Source organism: Aedes aegypti, chromosome 3, assembly GCF_002204515.2.
Source record: "Aedes aegypti strain LVP_AGWG chromosome 3, AaegL5.0 Primary Assembly, whole genome shotgun sequence".
NCBI lineage: Eukaryota > Metazoa > Arthropoda > Insecta > Diptera > Culicidae > Aedes > Aedes aegypti.
Window position 1 is genome coordinate 383,044,209 of NC_035109.1, and position 20,979 is coordinate 383,065,187.

At 38.5% G+C, this 20,979-nt stretch overlaps 1 protein-coding gene across 13 annotated transcripts in view; it reads left to right on the forward strand.

The window, feature by feature from the left end:
- LOC5566541 (cytochrome b5 reductase 4) overlaps positions 1–20,979 on the forward strand; it is a 228,340-nt gene that overhangs the window by 58,964 nt on the left and 148,397 nt on the right. For 4 of the 13 annotated variants that reach the window (XM_021853235.1, XM_021853227.1, XM_021853226.1 and 1 more), the window contains exon 1: positions 9,667–10,188. The exons of 4 other annotated variants lie outside the window; for them this stretch is intronic. The gene's annotated coding sequence lies outside the window, so the exon portion shown is untranslated. Of the gene's footprint in view, positions 1–9,666; positions 10,189–20,979 lie in introns of those variants that run through there. 5 more of the 13 variants (XM_021853231.1, XM_021853232.1, XM_021853234.1 and 2 more) reach the window with 3 other exon arrangements.

Sequence of the window (20,979 nt, forward strand, 5' to 3'; positions counted from 1 at the left end):
TTGGTCTTGCCCTCCTCAGCATCCAAGAACACCCTTTGCACTTGTTCAAGTGACATTGTGTTGAGGTCATCCTTTCGCAAAACGGAAAGAGCTCCAATTAAATGTTGGAATTCATCAGGAATAGCGACAAGTAAAGAAGTTAACTTTTCAGTACTTGCAATAACCTCACCCATGCTTTCAAGGTCCCTGATTATCTCTTGGTGGGTTGCAAAAAGTTGCTTCAAACAGGCAAACAGGTAAAGCGAAAGTAGTTTCGTTCGAAGCCCAAGCATAGCCATTGGGCCACGCTTCATAAAAATCTCTCCTAGCCGATCCATTATGTCCTTCGCATAAGCACAATGCATAATGTGCCCCATCGGCTCATCATCAATTGCAAGCAACAGTTCATTAACTGCCGCATCTTCCTCCTTAAGACGCGCTTGCAATTTGTCTTTCCTCTCAGTCTCTGCTGCGGCTGAGGCACCAGCCACCGGTTGGAAGAAATCTTCTTCCTCGGGAGTCTTCTCGAGGGTATGCAACAAACCTTCAAACTTGAAGTGTTGCTCCATCCTTTTCTTCCAAAATGGGAACGATTTTTCGTCCCCCTTAAACAAAGGAACAATCACTCGTTTGAGACGATTCTCCATGTTTGTAATCTGAGGTAAACCTCCTGGAAGAAAGTATACTCACTGATCAGACTGTCTTAGAACACCCAAAAATCTTTGATCAAAGTGCGTCCCACAGAAAAGATGGTCTCCGTCTGAACAACACTTTTTCTCAAGTATCCCCTGAGCTTGCTCCTCGGAAAGATCAACGACAGAACAAACTCGAATGCGCAAACGATTGTCCCACAGAAAAGAGGGTCTCCGTCTGAACAACCGCTCACTCCTAATCTCTAAGCTTGCCCCTCAGAAAAGAAGGTCTCCGACTGAGCAAACTTGTATTCAATTGCTTACGGAGAAAATTTCCGTCCAAACAATTCTTCAAGACAGTCACTTAGCCCTAGGCCCATAACCTGTTGGCAGAGCCAGCAGACCTTGAACCAGGAAAGCGAGCAACCAGAAGGGGTCGTCACCACTTCCTAAGTTCACTTATATACTCACCAAAACTAATCCGCTTCCGCAGGGCTTCCTTCAACTTCAACCGGCTTTTCGGATTTCGGATCGGTGTCAAAAATATTCGAAGTCTCAAATAAATTTGCCTAACGCAATCTTTATTAGTGAACTTCCATCGGGGTCCGATCACATCCGATTGAGAATGATTTCGGTTGGTGCACCCACCCGACCTAACTCTTCACTGAACATTGTACACTAGCGATGTCTAACTTGCTACCTACCTACGCGCGCACGCGACCTGCTGTTCGCTCTCGTTTTCTTTATTATGACAGCTGCGCTCTTGCTCTCGCTCTCTATTTATGTTTCGGGGGGTGTTGCCAATTACACCGACTTTCATTATACCGACAATTTACACCGTACAACAAAATAATGAAAAATTAATATTCCAATACTGACGGACTGGAACTGCAACGGACAACTCACCCCGGGCCGAAGTGTCGCCCAATCGGACCTCGCCGTCCATCTGTAGGACCCAGCGTCCACCCGCCGGACCATTGCCGTCCATGCATCGGACCCCTGCGTCCATCCCCGGACCCCTGCGTCCACCTGTTGGGACCTCTGCGTCCATTCCCGGACCATCGCCGTCCATCCGAACCGTAGCGTTCACCTGTGAGACCTTTGCGTCCATTTGCCGGACCATTGCCGTCCATCCGGACCTCGCCGTCCACTTGTTGGGACCCTCGCGTCCACCCGCCGGACCGTAGCCGTCCATGCACCGGACCTCTGCCGTCCATCCGGACCCCTGCGTCCACCTGCAAGGCCGAAGAGTCGACTTGCGAAGCGAAACGATGATCCCCCGACCCCTGTATCCCTTCGTCGGACCCCTGCGTCCATCAGTGCAAAGCCGAAGCGTCGATTTGCCGAAACGAAGTGTCCATCCCTTGGACCCTTGCGTCCATCCGCTGGATCCAGGCATCCATTCATCGGACCGTCAGCGTCATCAATGGACCCAAGCGTCATCAACGAATCAAGCAACGATCAAGCGAAATTATCACCCCATCTAACGTTATCAAAAATCAATCAACGAGAAGCGAAATCATCATTCCCGTTCACCATGAACCAAGCGATCCGACGATGTAGCCAGAATGCTACCTGAACTGTCTGCGCATCACCATCGTCGAGAACGAACCATCTCACTCTGCCAACAGCAAGCTGTCGTCGTTCGAGCCGAGCCGTAGCTACAGTTGAAAACATTCGTTTTCGGGCGGGAGTATGTTCGGGCTCACCGCAACGACATCTCCCATTCGATGAATGCTAGGCGCACTCAGCAATAGCAGCAGCGCTGCAGTGTGCATTCAATTTCTCTAGTTTTGCCCCTGCTAGCAGCAAGCAGCCCAAAGCAACAGCATGAAAGCAAACGGGCTGCTGCTGCTGCTGCAGCTGAGTGCGCCTATCATTCAATGGGAGAGTCGTTGCTGCGAGACTGAACAGAGGCTTTTTCTTTTTTGCGTATCCATGAATATCTAAGGTTTTGTTAGAGTATTAATAGCTTAATAAAATGTTATGACATACAATTAGAAAAAAAAAAATGTTTTATGGTTTATAAGTTGTTCGAATTTTTTTCAAGGTCGTCAGGCATTTAAGCACATCGTGTCATGGGGCGTGGGTTCGGTTCCCGCTTCAGCCATTGAAACTTTTCGTCAGGAATGTTCCTAAATTGTGCCACTGGAGCATTCTGGTCCGTTGTCTAGTGTTGAGGTACAGTCTGTGTAGTCGACTCTCAAAAACTCAATATTTTCTGTAAGTCGATGAATTTTTCATTCTCTTCAGTTTTCCATACATCTAAATACCTCGATGTTGCTCTCCATAATGGTGAATTGCATTTCACGTTAGAAAAACAATTAAAATGAAAATTTTAATTCTCAATAAAAAAATAATGGAAATTTTTGAGCACATGAGAATGTGTAACATGTGAAACATTTCAGTATTGGCATCAATTTTATAAATGAATTTGGAATGTTGACGTTAATTAAACATACATGTGAGGATGTGCATCATATAAATAATACTTTTTATTTTCTATTTCACACACCTACTTCATTATATAATAGTTATTATAGGTTTAAGAAGACGCTTGATTAGGATTTGTTTCTTTGCTCCATTAGATTAAGTAATTAGCAATATAATTCAGTCACATTTTTCAATGACCACAATACGACTATGTAAAATTGATGTACATGGGCTGGTTGGACTAAAAACTAACTAGCTCAGCTGTAATACAAAATTTCTATAGGTTAGACACTGATATGTAAATGGTTTTACATGAGCTAGCTGGTTTATCAGGACACGATGGCGAAGGCTTTTAAAAAATGTGATAATATTATTATTTTATACTTCTAAATATTTTGATAGATACCCTATCGTTAGATCCATTTTTTATCAGAATATCTCTAGAAAAATTACAGACTCTCGTATAATAGCATCAAATAATTCAGTAATAAACATTTTCACATTTTTTGTTTTTTAACGAAACCATCTGACAGCCACTCAGGCAGTCATGAGCTTTTTTTGATACAGTTTGTGCACAATACTAATCATTTGTAACAACTGTTTTAGTGGTAACATGCCTGCTTGAAACAATTTCTGGTAAAACCATTCCCGATATTATTTCTTATTTTTTGGTTCTAAAATTCATATTATTTTAGGAAATTTTACAAAAAAAATTGCAATATAATCCAATTGAATGAAACACTTGTTGTTCGATGTATTCCTGTTTGAAGAAAAAAAAAACAAACGAACATGTAAGGTTTCGCTTTTTTTTATCATGACGGATTTCACGCCAACTCGACGCGATTGGCAGCACCCCTTCAGAATTCAATGAAACTTTCTGGGTGTGAAGACTATGTGAAACTAAGATACTTTACATACTTTGTTTTTTCAAAATCGATCTAGACTAACATTTGGAAAGGGTCAAAGTTTTTTTTTTTACTTTTTTTATAAACCCGTATAACTCGATAACGGTAAGACCTACAAAAAAGTGTTGTATGGGGGACTGTCGTGAAATTTCCTGACGTTTATAAAATATATAGAGAAAAATATTGAAAAAATATAAAAAAAAACATTTTCTACACCGAAAAAACAATGATTAAAAACTTTAAAGTCGATTTAAAAAAACGGCCATTTACGATTTTGATCATCCTTAAGCAAAAAGTTTTGAAAAATTCGTTGTTAGAAAAAGGACTTGAAAAATTCGTTGTTAGAAAAACTTTTTTCCCTTAGATATGCCCAATTTGCAATGTATGGACGACTTTTAGTAAATTTAATTACGAAACTTTTTGCTTAAGGATGATCAAAATCTGAAATGGCCATTTTTTTTAAATCGACTTTAAAGTTTTGATTTTTTTTTTCAGTGTAGAAAATGTGTTTTTATTTTTTCAATATTTTTCTCTAAAACGTCAGGAAATTTCACGACAGTCCCCCATACAACACTTTTTTGTAGGTCTTACCGTTTTCGAGTTATACGGGTTTATAAAAAAAGTAAAAAAAAACTTTGACCCTTTCCAAATGTTAGTCTAGATCGATTTTGAAAAAACAAAGTATGTAAAGTATCTTAGTTTCACATAGTCTTCACACCCAGAAAGTTTTATTGAATTCTGAAGGGGTGCTGCCAATCCCTTTGTCGAGTTGGCGTGAAATCCGTCAGCGTAGTGTTCTTATGAGCACTTTCACAGTTGTTAACTGAGAGCTTTCTTTGCCAAAGTTACCATTTTCGCATTCGTATCTCGTGTGGCAGGTACGATGATACTCTATGCCCAGGGAAGTCAAGGAAATTTCCATTACGAAAAGATCCTGGACCGACCGGGATTCGAACCCAGACACCTTCAGCATGGCTTTACTTTGTCGCCGTGGACTCTAATCACTCGGCTAAGGAAGGCCCCATTATATTGCTCCATTAGATGAAGTAATTAGCTATATAATTCAGTCACATTTTTCAATGACCACCATACGACTATGTAAAATTGATGTACATTGGTTGGTTGGTCTAAAAACTCTCAGCTGTAATACAAAATTTCTAAAGGTTAGACACTGATATATAAATGGTTTTACATGAGCTAGCTGGTTTATCAGGAGACGATGGCGAAGGCTGTAAAAAATGTGATAATATTATTATTTTAGACTTCTAAACATTTTGATAGATACCCTATCGTGAGATCCATTTTTTATCAGAATATCCCTATAAAAATTACAGAATCTCGTATAATAGCATCAAAAAATTCAGTAATAAACATTTTCACATTTTTTTTTCGAAACCATTTGACAGCCACTCAGGCAGGCATGAGCTTTTTTTTGATTCAGTTTGTGCACAATACTAATCATTTGTAACAACTGTTTTAGAGGTAACATGTCTGCTTGAAATAATTTCTGGTTAAACCATTCCCGATATTATTTCTTAATTTTTGGTTCTACAATTCACATTATTTTCGGAAATTTTACAAAAAAAATTGCAATATAATCCAATTGAGTGTAACACTTGTTGTTCGATGTATTCCTGTTTGAAGAAAAAAAAACAAACAAACATGTAAAGTTTCGCAATTTTTTTATCATAAATTTATGGATGAATTGTTCCTCCACCTAATCAAAAATTATTTTTACTTGCTTAGAGGACATGGAAATAGAAATTTATAAATGGACACGTTTGGCCCCATATGGGAAACGAGTTTAAAACTTACCTTATATGTCGACTTCCTTATCTCTCCAATATGTTTACAATTTACCCATTGAAGGAAACATCCAATTGAACAAGTAATAGACCGTTAGTAAGTTAGTTAAGCTTCTTCTTCTTCTTTCTGGCATTACGTCCCCACTGGAACAGAGCCTGCTTCTCTGCTTAGTTTTCTTATGAGCACTTCCACAGTTATTAACTGAGAGCTTACTATGCCAATGACCATTTTTGCATGCGTATATCGTGTGGCAGGTACGATGATACTTTATGCCCTGGAGAGTCGAGAAAATTTCCAACCCGAAAAGATCCTCGACCGGTGGGATTCGAACCCACGACCCTCAGCTTGGTCATGCTGAATAGCTGCGCGTTTACCGCTACGGCTATCTGGGCCCCTTAGTTAAGCTTATATTTTTCAAATAAATGTCGATGTGATCCGTTTTTATACTGTGTCTCTTGGTGATTTTCCTGCATGAGAAGACGTAGTTTGTTATGTTTTGATGAGTCAAAAAGATTTCATAATATGAGTATAGATTGAAACAAAGATATGAACTGTTGATTGGATATTTATTGAATTTATTCAGGTCTTACTATATTTTAGAAAGGCTCAACGATGTATGTCTAAATTATTCAGGCACTTAGTATGAAATAGCAATACATGACGGTTTTGAGAATCTTCCTTGGAAGAGATATGAACTGATGATAGCCTATCCAAACTCAAAAGCGTGTTAGGCAAGTAAGGTTTTTACTTTTTTAGACTATAGACCCAGACAACCAAAATGTACGTATAACGAAATCACCTGGAGGCTCTATATGTGCAAAATTTCACTTATAAGATGTTGCGAAACGGCCTTCTACGTACAAAAGTGGAGGCGATATGCGTGCATATATTATGTGATGAATAATAACATACAATGCGAGTGTATAAATATTCTACCGAACTAACCTGCAATATTATGCGACTTAACTTATGATAACAAATGATGATTTGACAGCTGCTACGGATTGATCCGACTTACTTTGTACGTGTGTACGGGACGAAACAAAATGTACAAATGAACTCAGAAAAGAAGTGTTTTATGCGAGGAAACTCATCAATCTGACGAGTTTATCCACGGTGTTTAGCGAGTTTGATGTAATTAGTATGAATAAACGAGTTGTAACGTGAACTTTCATGCGATTTCTGGTTGTCTGGGGATAATCAAACACGAAATTATTTTAGTGGTCGTATACTTTTGTTACTGAGCACAGAATACTTTTCAAAATAGCTATGCATATAAACATGACCAGATCCAGATCCAAAAGATGTCAAAGGGTGGATAATTAAATTTGATAATCGAAGTAAACGACAACAGAAATGGTACGATGAAATAATGAAAGATTGTAAAACTTCCAATGTCAAATAGTTTTTAATAAATATACAGACCTGAATGATCCTTGTGGGATTGAAAGGTCGATAAAAAAAGTGTATAAAAACAAGCATTACTAAATATGTTATCAAAAAAAGTTTACATAATCTGGAAATGGTCTCCACTAGAGCCATATTGATGTTTCAGATTATTAACATTTATTTTATATTTTAGGGACCTTTGCCCTTTCAACTCTTTTTTATTATTGTTAATTAGGAATGCTATATGCCCAACGTAAATTTTCATGTATTACAGCTTAGCTGGGCTCTTGCTTAATTAGGTTAGATGGGTTTTTGCTAATTAATGCAAAATATTGAACCTAAAAAAATTATTATATAATGAGGCAGATAATTGAAATAGAAAAATAATGTTATTTATATGGAGTACATCATTACGTGGCTATTTAATGATTGTTAACGTTCTTTATTCATATATAAAATTAATTCTCATGTCCTCTTAAATAATTGCACTTTTCCCTGTAGTCATCCTTTGGTAAAAATATTGGTTTGACAAATTCATTGGGTTGACATTAAAAATATAATGATTTTTTGCAGTAGAAGCATCAACCTAAGAATGCTAATGTCGCTGCTGTTCGTGTTACTAACATCTAGTTTGCCACGAACTGACAGTGTGAGGACCGGGCATCAAAGTGTCAAATTAATTTAAAAAAACCAAAACAACGACATGGTATTGAACCAACAATGAAAAACCATGATTTAAGGTAATAATAATATATTTCTATTTTTTTTGCTTCATATGTTTTCGTGATTGAAAATGAAAATTTTTCAAACTTTGTAAAAAAAATAATCCAAGGGTGCTGCAAATCTTTTCTATATACCGTAAGGCGGGGTGACATTGGTCCATAAGGGTAACTTTGGGCCAATATTTTTACAGCAAGCTAATGCCAGAACAATGAAAACAATGCGTCAAACTTAAAGAATACTTTATAAATAGCCAATAGATGCCCATAGATTAGTTTTTTTTTGACGTTCCTACTAATCATGAGATGCATCGAAAGAGGCGGTCAATGTTACCCCCTAGGCCCAATGTCACTCCGCACGGCGGTACTTCAATCGCATATATACGCGTCTCTGATCCATCCAAAAATTTAATTTCTCGAACTGTGTTATTATTTTTTAGTTCCAGCAGTGTCCTGCATCCTATAATCTTACTGCACTATTATCTTTGTATAACCAAATCATCTACAATCACTACAGGCTTCTTTACTGGTCTGTGCATCCACCATTTCAAGTAAACAACATCCCTTCAATACGAATTGCATGCAATGTATGAACCATCCACCCACTTCCCACCTACTCCACCTATCCACAAGATGTGATAACTTCGATGGTTATGCAATCCTTCCTTCCGCTCCGACCAGCTGAGAAAAACTCCGAAGTTCTCTTCCAGCCGAAGATGACCTACCGTCACCCGGCACACGATTCGTGGCAGCCATTGGGGAGCTTTCATTGATAAATTTCCTGTTTTTGTTTTGGTGGTCCCTGTGCGCCATGCTTCCGTTCCATATGAACCGAGCAACCGTTCTTTGTTGGCGCGCTGTGGTGTGGTTGGGTGGCAAAAGCTTCCTCCTTCTTATCGTCTTTCGGTTTTGATCGGGCTGCGAGAGATGAAATGCTCAATGCACGAAGCCCGAGTGGTGTTGTTTCTCTCGCGAGGGGATATAGTGGCGAGTCAGAGTTGGCAGCAATTTTTGTGAGGGAAGAAAACTGGTTGAACAAATTCCACATCCAGACAATTGACAACTGTAATAAAAACATATGAAAATTCATTTTCCGTAGCAGTTCAAATTATTTGCAGGTGAGTTGATTTCACCTACCTGTAACAGAAAAAAACGCTTTTAATTAACTTAACCTAATTGCAACGATGTTTGTCGAAAATTATTAATAATTTTATTCGACATTTATTCCAACGTTTCTTTCTGGTATAACAGCAGCTAGTATATATTGATACAGCATACAACATGCCTGGCCTGAACATTTGTTTGAATATCAGAAGCTTGATCAAAAGTTTTGATTTTCTATTGCATGAAGACATTTATTTTTTATTTTTTCAATCTAGGATGAACCCTAGATACTTAACTTCATCTGACCAATTTATTGGAATCCCTCTCATCGTGACAACATGTCTACTTGAAGGTTTAAAATAAAGTGCTTTTGGTTTATGTGGAAATATTACAAATTGAGTTATTGAAGCATTAGGAGTAATCTTCCATTTTTCCAAGTATTCCTTCAAAGCCGAGTCGTGCTAGCCACTTGATCTGAAAACAGGTTAATTGTGACCATTTTAATCTTAAGAAGATTATCTTTACATACATAAATCATAATGCCTGTTAATATCTTATTGGGCTATTTTGTTTTCTACATCTGCAAAAGATAATATTTATGTACTTCAACAAAATCCAAAATGCAGTGTGGAAATGCCACTGGCACCACTTCCCACGACAGAGCTCCAGTGACAGTGATATAAAATACGACAGGACGGCACATTCCGCCGCTCAGTACTTTCCTCGTGATGATATGAGCTCGGTCGGTTGATCCGTCGGACCTATCCCACGAATTGGCCCTTCTCGTGTCTTGTGTCAGTGGAGTTCTCCAGCCTTGTTGTCAGTGATGGTGCTAAATTTACGCTTATTTTGAGTTTCCTCCCTTCCTCCGGGGGTGATAGATGCCTGGTCTCCCATTCTGCTTCTGGTGCAAGCGAAACAGAAAACGGATCGATTTGACAGCTTCGGGCCAAAGATTTTCGTTTGATTTCCTCCGAATCCGAGTTGTTGCGGAGTAGTAATCGAATTCGGACCAACCGCCTGACGGATGGACGCTATCCGGTCGTGATTATGAATTAGCAATGCAACTCAAGTGTGGTTTTATTACTGCGGCAACGCTTCCGATTTTGGGAGGTGGCGAAGACGAACGGAGCCGAGAAGGTGGCAAATGTTATTGTTTCGAATCAGTGATAGCTGCTGGAAGCGTGGTTTAGTCAATCATTTAGTGGCAGACTGCTGGTGGTGGGTGGTTTTCTGTTATTGTGACGCGGACGTGATCTTGAGATTTACGACGATATCGATGACGGTGGACGGGAGGAGGAATAGCAAATCACGCTTCAAGTGTGACTGGCTTTGTTTTCGTTCGAGGTCGAGGTGCTGATTGTGGATGTCCAATGTTGGTATTTTCCGGAGAATTTTTCAATGCATGGTATTCGTAGGAATGAAAGATAGATGCAGTCAAAGGTGCTTTAATTAGCTTAATTAATTGGAAGAGGCATGGGTTAGAATTAGTCAGTAACCTAATTCGAAGTAGTTTTAGGTGTTTGCTCTACATTTGTTTAATAAAGAGTTTACTTTGTATGGTCTCTGTAGAAGTTTTTAAAATAATTATGGAACTCTGAAATGAAATTACTAAAGTGAATTCTTTTTCCATTCGGGCAAACAACGTGTTTTGGTTGACAATTTCAACGGCATAGACCCAGTCAACATTTCAAATTTAATCCATGGAGACGCATGGTTAGTCAGTTTTACAGCAGCTGGAACGTTTGTTCGGCTACAATTGTAAATCGACGAGACGAGCGAAGCATACACTCCCATGCAAAAGCTTGGGATCAATCCTAAAAACATACAAAAGCATTTTGTCCATACCTTTGTGATAACACGTCTAATTGAAACCCTCAACAATTGTGGTCAGAATAATAGTAATATAAGCCGATGCTCTTGGCATGCTGTAAGGTACCACGGGGCAAGTGGGAACGAAAAAAACGATAGTTCAAACAAATTGTTCAATAAAATTTTCAAATGTCAATATTTTCCAATTCTAACAACACAATCACATTTTGGCAACATATTTGGTGGTGTGTGCATGAAACTGATCGAATAATTTCGAAATTGGGAAAACCTTGGAAGAATGTTTTAGAATGAGCCATTGGACGCAGTTACACGCTATGTCTGAACTAGGAGATTATAAAAATCGAATGTACATCGGATTTTTTCTCGCTAGAGTTTAGTATTTGGGTTATATTTTTATAATCGGGAAGTTTTAAAATATTCCATCGGTGAAATTTTGATTTTTTCCATTTTTAAGCCATTTTTCATACTAAATCCCATGAAAATCAAGTTTTCGACATATTTCCGCTCATACAAAATGTATGGAAAAAATTTCACAGATAGAATATTTCAAAACCTACCGATTATGAAAATATACACCAAATACTGATCACTAACGAGAAAAAATCCGATGTACATTCGATTTTTATAATCGTCTGGTTCAGACATAGCGTGAGTTACCTCACTAAACGGGGAAAGTGAAACACATCCAGTTTCATGCGTCAAACCACATCAGTAAGTCAACCATTAGAATAATAGGATTGTACATAAGGGATCAACCATAAAATACGTAACGTTTTAGGAAGAAAACCTTTAATTAATAGTATGTCACCTCACATTTAATATTTACTGAAAATTCCTCAATAAAAGCTTAAAGAGGAATTAAACATTTTCAAAATATATCATTTATATGTTGTTAATTAAAATATAGCACATAAACAATCAATAATTGACGAAATTATAAATATGTTTTGTTATTATTTATATGCATGGCAGATAACCACTTAATGGGGTGAAATTGTTTTCGATCACTACTTTATTTGGTAGAAATAACAAATAAAGTTCAAATAAAATAGAAAAGTAATCGTTCTTATGATGCATTTCAAATTTCATCTTTGTGTTTGTTCAATTTTGAAATCGTATTTCAAAAATAAAAAAATAAAGAATAATTACACTTTTCTGCTGCCTCTTATGCAATTATGTAATTTGAGATTGATCTTTTCTGATGAAAATCATTTGTTTGAATGTTTAGTGCTACTCTCTAGGAGAATGTATGAAACGTATACGAAAAGTTTTGATTCTGGTTTTTGTTTTAATAGGTCCCACTTACCCCGGGTACAAACATATTTTGGGGTAAAATAGACCATCTAAAATTTCATATGAAATGAAAACAAAATACTGGTGTACCGTTAGCAGCTTGTAATAATACTAAAAATTGTAGCTTACAGATGGAAATTCGATTTATAACACATTTATTTTTTAAGAGTCAATGCAAGACGAGCAACGTGTCACAATTTATTATGCAAGTTGAAAATGGCGCTGAACTGACAACTGTTACATGGTAATAAAAATAACAATATGTTAAGTACTAAATACATTCCTTGTCATTGTATCTTCGACTTTCTAGAAGAATACCCCCATGAAAAACTTTTCCTAAGGGAGCTATGACGAAACGCCCCACTTACCCCGGATTCTCACTTGCCCCGGGGTACCTTATTTTTGTTTCCCCTTTGAGCAAATGGCATCATGTTTTGGCCGGAAACTTCAAATATACTCAATTTGGTTATTACAAAATATGGAATTTTTCACACTACCGGTTAGAAAGTTAAGCACCAGTTGAAATCGCCCAAAATAATAGTAGTTTCGATAATTTAAGATGAAGATGAATCGTAGCCAAAGTTCAAATTTTCAAGAGCACGGATCTGGAGAACCAAACAACCATTTAAGCTGAAAACTCAATCGATTGGTCACTAGCTGGTGGTGACCAATCGAATAGGTTTTCAGCTCAAATGGATGTTTGGTTCTCCAGATCCGTGCTCTTGAAAATTTGAACTTTGGCTTCGATTCATCTTCATTTTAAATATTCTTCTTCTTCTTGGCACTACATCCCCACTGGAACAGAGCATGATTTTCAGTTTAGTGTTCAATGATCACTTCCATAGTTATTACCTGAAAGCTTCCTTTGCCAAAGTTGCCACTTTCACATTCGTCTATCGTGTGGCAGGTACGATGATACTCTATGCCCAGGGAAATCAAGGAAATTTCCATTACGAAAAGATCCTGGACCGACCGGGACTCGAAGCCAGACACCTTCAGCATGGCTTTGCTTTGTAACCGCGGGCTCTAAGCTGTGATTACACAGTGCGCGCAATGCACGAACATTTCTGTAAATTGCACGAATGTTCGCGCGAACCGTATAACATATGCACGAACTACTAGCGAACATTTTGTAGAAACATATTCGTGCACTCAATCATGTTGGTTCGTCGAACTTGTGTTGCATAGCAACCATAAAAAGTTGTGTAGTGGAAAAAAACAAATTATTCATTTACCTTGGTCAGATTGATAAACAAAACCATTGGTGTTGGAAGGAATTTCTCCAGAGATTTATCCAGGATTTGTTTCGAAGATTGCTCCAGAGATTCTACCAGAAATTCCTCCAAGATAATCTCGACAGAGATACTGCTATTTTTCCAGGGATTTCACTAGAGATTTTGGCAGAGACTCCTCCAAGAAGAGCACTCAACCGCAGCTCGATTTTTTCAGACCGGCTCAGATAGGGCTCCAGGAGTACCTGTGACAATTCCACTAGGAATTCTACTAGGAGTTTCTCCAGGTTTTCACCAAGAATTATTCCAAAGATTGCTCCAGGAAAAACTCTAGAGAGGAGGAGTTCATGCAGGAATGCTTCCAGTGATTCCTCCATAGATTGCTCCCACAACATTCATATTGAGATTCATCCGAGAATTCCTCCAGCAGCTGGTACAGGGATTCCTCCATAGATTCTTTCAGAGATTTTTCAGATTTATCTTGAAATTTTTCCAGAGACTGCTTTTTTCAGAGGATGCCTCTAGAAAACTTCTGAAGTAATTCTAGCAGAGTTGACACCAAGATTTTCTCTAGGAATTCCTACAACATCTTTAGAACTATCAAAGATATTTCTCCTCCAGGGACACTTGCAGGGGTTTCCCAGGTAGTACTCTTGAAGTTACTCCAAGATAAATTCCGGAAAATCCTCAGGGATTTCTGCAGTAATTGCTCCGATCATTCTATGAGGAATTCTTGCAGAAATTATCCTAAGGATTATACGAGTAATAACTTCACGAATTTCTCAATAACTTCCTTCATGAATTCTCCCAGAAGAATTACTCCAAGGATTTTCGAGGTAATCCTACAGGGAATCATCCAGATTTTTTTCTGGAGAATTGTTCTGAATGTCCTTTATTTTGAGAATTCCTTTAAGAATTCGTCTAGAAATTCCTCCGGATATTTTCCCGTGAATTTCTTCATCAGAAATAACCTCAAGAATTCATCCAGAGATTCTTCGAAGATTTTTCCCAGACTCTTCTCTTTTGAAGATTTTTTGGAGCCATAGTTGGATAATTTCTTGGAAAAATACCTGGATGGACTCCTAGAGGAACCTCTAGAAAAAAATGTGGGGAAATCTCATGGAGGAATCTCTACAAAAATCCTTAGAGCAACTTCTGCGAGAATTTCTGGTTGAATATCTGAAAGAAGCACTGGAAAAAACCGGAGTCTTTAGAAAAATTCCCGGGTAAATCTCTTTAGGAATTCCTGATAAAAAACCTGGAATTATTTTTGGAGGAACCCATGAACAGAATTTTGTGGAGTAATCCCTGAAGAAATTCCTGAAAAAAAATTCTTGAAAAAACTCCTTGCAGTGACTTTTCCATATGAATCCTTAGAGGAGTCCCTGGAAAAAAAATCTGTAGGAATCTGAAGAGTTACCAGAGTAAATTATAAGGGAATCGTCGGTGGCATCTGTTGAAGCATCTTTAGAGGAATTCCTGAATAATTTCTTAAATGTAGAGAATATGCATGGCACAAATCTCCCAACTGGTGGGGAACTTACTTTTGGAGCCCGCCTTCTGATGCTGGAGGCATCCCTAGAGAAATCCCTGAAATAATTGTTGTGGAAATTTCCAAATTCTGGAGGAACGGGGAGCCTCTGAAATAATCTCTAGAGTAGAGAGCCGGATCCTATTCTTGGCACTCTCAATTCACTTCGCAGTAGGATTTTTTTGAAAACTACAGAGCTCATATTTGGCTAGAAAATGCATCATACTGAAGCGCTTCTTATTCTAAAATTTCAGACAATTCTGCCGAGAAAAACTCTCGATGCTAAAGTGATTCCTGGAAGAGCCCAAGTGGTTCTGCACTTTTTATTACTTATTAGTTATGGAAACACCACACTCTAAAAAATAATGAAAATTTCTTTGGACGTAATTCTCGATATGATTAAATGACACATGATGTATACATGTTCTAACGGAGTTTATCCCCGATTTTCCTCAACCAATTTCTACTACTATAACTCCAGAATAACTCCAAAAATATATTATGGGTCCTTTCGAGTATTCTTTCACCTCCGATATTGCTTGATAATTGTTTTAGTAATTCTCAAAAATAATAAGATCCGAGCTGAGGTATAACCCGCTTCTTAGATTAATTTTGTGTATTATATTATTCAACATTTTTCCAAGAACTCATCCAGATCTACGTACACCTCTGAAAAATATTTGTTAAAATTCATGAAAAATCCAATGAAAAATGTCCTACGGCAACTAACAAGTAATAACAAGCTCACTGAAGGCAAATGGCGGTATTATAAATTACAACAATTCATTGAAAAATCCTTGACGAAATCTTTTGAAAAATTCATCAAATATGTGCCAAAAAATCTTTGGGAAAAGTGGAAAAGTCTTAACTGAATGTATATAATAGTTTGTTAAGACATTGCCGGAAGTAGTTATTCAATGATTAATTCCTTCAGGCTTCCAAGAAACAATTGAGGATTTATCTGTCCATATTATCTAATACATGTTGCGAAATTCATGTAGTATTTTTTGGAATCAGAAGAAATACTTTAGAATTCTTGAAGAAGTGCTTTGAGAAAGCTGTCTTCAAGAACTTTGTAATCCGTTGATGTTCAAGAATTCGTCATAGTAATGATCAATACTTCAAAAGCTCAAAAAAACTGGCATTGGTTCATTGAAATTGTGTTTACTTTGTTTCGGTTGAAAAGAATAGAATGCAGTAAATACATTTTCATTTAAACGTTGTCGATTTCAAACATAAAAAACTGCTTTTAAAAATTCTAAAATTTTTGAAAATTTGTGTTCCTTAATAAATTTTTGAAAGAATCCATCCAAAATTCTGGATCTGTTATGCTAGATTCTCTGTTCCAAATACATTGAAAATCAAATTAACTCATAACATTTTAAATTGAGTTTTGGAAGTGAGTTATCCATCCTTTAAGAATTGTTGGAAAAGTCACATTCTACGACGAAAAATATTTCTAAAATTTTTTTATTAAAAGCCTGATAGTGGTATTCGTAGAATCAAATCCTAGAGAAGCTTATCCATAGAAAACTCTGGGATAATTATGAGAAATGCTTTCGAATACTCGAAACAAAATATAGAAGGAATTCCAGCTGGAACGATTTATCCAACTGCGCGAAGTATGGGAGGAGACACTTTAAAACTTTATAGCTTTCTCGAGTTAATTTTATAGGAGTACGATGTAGAAATTTTTATAGGATTTACTATTGTAACTTTTTTTTTACTTTATATAAATAAAATAAAAATGGCAATAAGATCCTTCTGTAACTTTGTAGGAATATTCCGTGTAGGAATCTCTTGGAAGAAACCTTGAATGAAATTATATATAGTTTTCATGATGATTGTCTATAAAAATGAATCTGTGAGGTCACTACTAGGTGTAACTGCCATATATTGTTGAACCCATCTATACATTTTTTTCTATTATGACTTGAGGATTTGCTGAGGAAATTTCTGACGGATTTATTGGGTGGATTCATTTGAAAAATACATTAAATCCCAGCTATACTTTTTGGAAACAACCTTAAAGAAAACGCTAGAAAAACTTCGAATGAAATCAGTAGATGGGTTTCACGAGGAACATCTGCAACATTGATCGCAAAATACCCTGAAAGATCTTGAGTTTTCAACGAAATTTCTATAGAGTTCCTTCGACAATTTAATTAGGTCATTCCTGAAGGCAGTCTTGAATAATCCTACATGTGTTTTTAGCAGGGTATCCTTGGTAGATTCCTTAACGCTTGGAAAATGTTTTGAATTATTTTCTGAAAGTAAAGAATGATTAATTAAACGAAATTGAATGTAAATAAAATACTTTGAATGCAGCCACAGCAGCTTTCATTTTGACATTTTGACGAAAAATGAATTGACCACATATTGGTTACTACGATCATCAGTCGTAGAATCAAATACGTCTTTGCTCGAACCGTGTAATATATGGACGAACAGTTCGTTCTTACAGAGGCTCGAACAGTTCGCGCGAACTCTGAACGTATTTTTTCGAGCCAACGTTCGTGCATTGCGCGCACTGTGTAATCATTTTTAATTTTTTAATTTTCTTTTCTCATAGTTTCGACAATTTCCACTGAAGCCAATCTAACAAAAATTTACAAAAGAAAAACTATTATCATTTTGAGTGCTTTCACCTGGTGCTTCAACCGGTTGTGTGAAAATTTTCATATTTTGTGATAATGAAATTGAGCATATTTAACACTACAATGATTCATTACGCAACTGTTTTGAGTTGCGTAACGAATCATTACACAACAATTTTTCAGAAATTGTAAAATGATGGTGAATGTATTCCGATATAATTTTTGATACCCTCGAGTAGTCTTCTACGAGATTGCAAAAAATGTTGTACGTAACTCGTTGCAGATCTCGATTTTTACCGCACTCGTCGTAATTATCCTTATAAATTTACGACTCGGGCTGAAAAAATCTTCATTCTGCAGCTTGTTCCGTAAACTACTATTTCATGAGCTCGAAGTCCCATCTACATGAGGAGTCATTACGTCAGGTCAGAATGTTACCAAAAATTAGCGCTAGTTTCCAGAAACTGTTCACTGGAAACAGCTGTGTATGATAAAGTCTTTCAGACATAGGAGAAGACGGGGTAAGACCACCCGCCTAAGCAATTTAATTCATATGTCAAAATCAAGAATTAATAAATCCTTTTTCGACGCAGCATGTCGTTTTTTGAAGCTTTAGGCATGATCAAAAAATATCACTGGTGTTGTATTTGTAAAAAAATATTTATTTCCTGACGCTTGAAAAAGTGATGTCATATCAGGATTATTTTCAGCGACGGGGTAAATCCGCCCACTCACGGGGTAAAAGCGACCACCACGATTTTCGTACACAACATTGCAAAAAAATGTATCAGTTCCCTAAGGTTCTCAAAAGTATAATCTTTTATGAATTCTGCATTGATTAACGGGGATATCGGAAAAAATTTAGGGTTGATTAATTAGAAAAACTTAGATATATACTTATTTTCACCATGAGACACCCAAATTTAGGAAAAATATGTGGATTTGGCTTGTATTTATAATAATATTGATTTCATTTTACTTGAAAATTAATGTAAAACGTAGTTACAGCTTTTAAAATGATTAAGACATTTTATTTGGTATAAATTAGAGGTGGCGGTCTTACCCCATCAACAGTGGTCGGTTTTACCCCGCTTGCGCAATTTTCACAACTATGGCCTCATTTCAAAGCCAAATATTTACAATTCATAATTCACTTCACTGAAGCATATTTCACATTTCTGTTGATGCAAGGATGGGTAATTTGTTATGATTTTACAAAAAAATCTCTTCCGAAATGCTTAAGTGAGCATCTATTAAATTTAGATCAAATTCAATTTCGATGAGCAGAAACTTTGTTTTTGATATTTGTTATGAAAAATTTAATGTGAACATCATCCAAAATGTTTCGGAATGTAAAAAATCTTGTGTTCATGGAAAGTGCTTGGTGAACTTTTAAGAAAACCGCCATTTTCATGCCAAACTGAAGGTGGTGCGTCTTACCCCGGCGGGCGCTCTTACCCCGTCTTCCCCTATTCCAAGTGTGTCCTGTCACACAAAAGTTATCATTCGATATGGAATGAAATATCAATGCTTACTCGATTCATTTACCCGGCTAACAATCGATCAAAGATTGAATCCTGGGACATTGCAATCCTGGATTTGAACGAAAGATGCGCGCGGAACTAATATTGTTCTGACGGTTTTCAATCTCAGCAGCTCTTGGAGTAGGTCAGTAAATGGCTGGGCATAGCGTGCCATTGGTACCTCGCGAACCTGCAGGAATAAAATAGACCCCTTTGTGCGGTCCTTAGCCTCTTGCCCAGCAACTCCTATCCCTACCTCCTCGCGGTACTGGCCGGGGTACGAGTAACCTTGGGGAAGATCGGGTAACCAACCCCCGGTGGGAACTTTGGTCGTATGCTGACAGGGAAGGGGGGGTTTGCTTTTGCTTTTACTTTTGCAAACCTGGAGCGTCTGTACTCCATATTAGGAGCGGCTCACAACAGCGCCTGTTCCCCATGTCAGGAGCAGCTGATCATCGTCCGAGTGCCAGAGAAGAACTCTAAGCTAAATTGCGCACTATGGCCCTCCAAACATTTAGGGGGAACAGTCCTCCGGAAATCTGGGGGGTTGGTGTCAGGCCCTGCAAGCCAAACGTAAAAACACATCAGCACAGGAACATCAACGAGAGAAAACGGACCGGAACAATCGGCAAAGACCACAGCGACGAAAATGGACTAGCGATTGGAAACTCGGTACGTGGAACTGCAAATCTCTCAACTTCATTGGAAGTACTCGCATACTCTCCGATGTACTGAAGACTCGCGGTTTCGACATCGTAGCGTTGCAGGAGGTGTGCTGGACAGGAGCATTGGAGCGAACGTTTAGAGGTAATACCAGAGCTGCAGCAACACACATGAGCTAAGAACAGCTTTCATAGTGATGGGTGATATGCAAAGGCGCGTGATCGGGTGGTGGCCGATCAATGAACGAATGTGCAAGTTAAGAATCAAAGGCCGATTCTTTAACTTCAGCATAATCAACGTGCATAGCCCACACTCCGGAAGCACTGATGATGACAAGGACGCATTTAACGCGAAGCTCGAACGCGAGTACGACCGCTGCCCAAGCCACGACGTCAAGATCATCATAGGAGATTTGAACGCTCAGGTTGGCCAGGAGGGGGAGTTCAGACCGCCGATTGGAAAGTTCAGCGCCCACCGGCTGACGAACGAGAACGGCGTACGACTGATAGATTTTGCCGCCTCCAAGATGGAATTGCTGTACCGTTCTCAAGAAACGCGGAAGTTCTATCAGAAGCTCAACACATCCCGCAAAGGCTTCGTGCCGCGAGCTGAGATGTGCCGGGACAAGGATGGGAGCATCTTGACGGACGGACGCGAGGTGATCGAAAGGTGAAAGCAGCACTACGATGAACACCTGAATGGCGCAGAGAACACAGGCACAGAAGGTCAGGACAACGAAGGCGATGGCTACGTCAGCACAGCGGACAGCGGAAATCAACCAGCTCCCATGATGGGGGAAGTTAACAGCTCAAGAACAACAAAGCCGCTGGCAAGGATGGTATCGGAGCCGAACTCATCAAGATGGGCCCGGACAGGTTGGCCGCTTGTCTGCATCGGCTGATAGTCAGAATCTGGGAAACGGAACAGCTACCGGAGGAGTGGAAGCAAGGCGTTATATGCCCTATCTACAAAAAGGGCGACAAACTGGAGTGTGAAAATTATCGTGCAATCACCATCCTACACAGTGCTATCCCAGATTCTCTTCCGTCGTCTATCAGTTGTCTATCTAGCAAACAAGTTCGTGGGAAGTTATCAAGCAGGTTTCATCGACGGCCGATCGACAACGAACCAGATCTTTTCCGTGCGGCAAATCCTCCAGAAATGCCGTGAGTATCATGGCCCTACGCACCATTTGTTCGTCGATTTCAAGGCGGCATACGATAGTATCGACCACGTCGAGCTATGGAAAATCATGGACGAGAACAGCTTTCCCGGGAAGCTCACAAGATTGATCAGAGCAACGATGGACGGTGTGCAAAACTGCGTGAAGATCTCAGGCG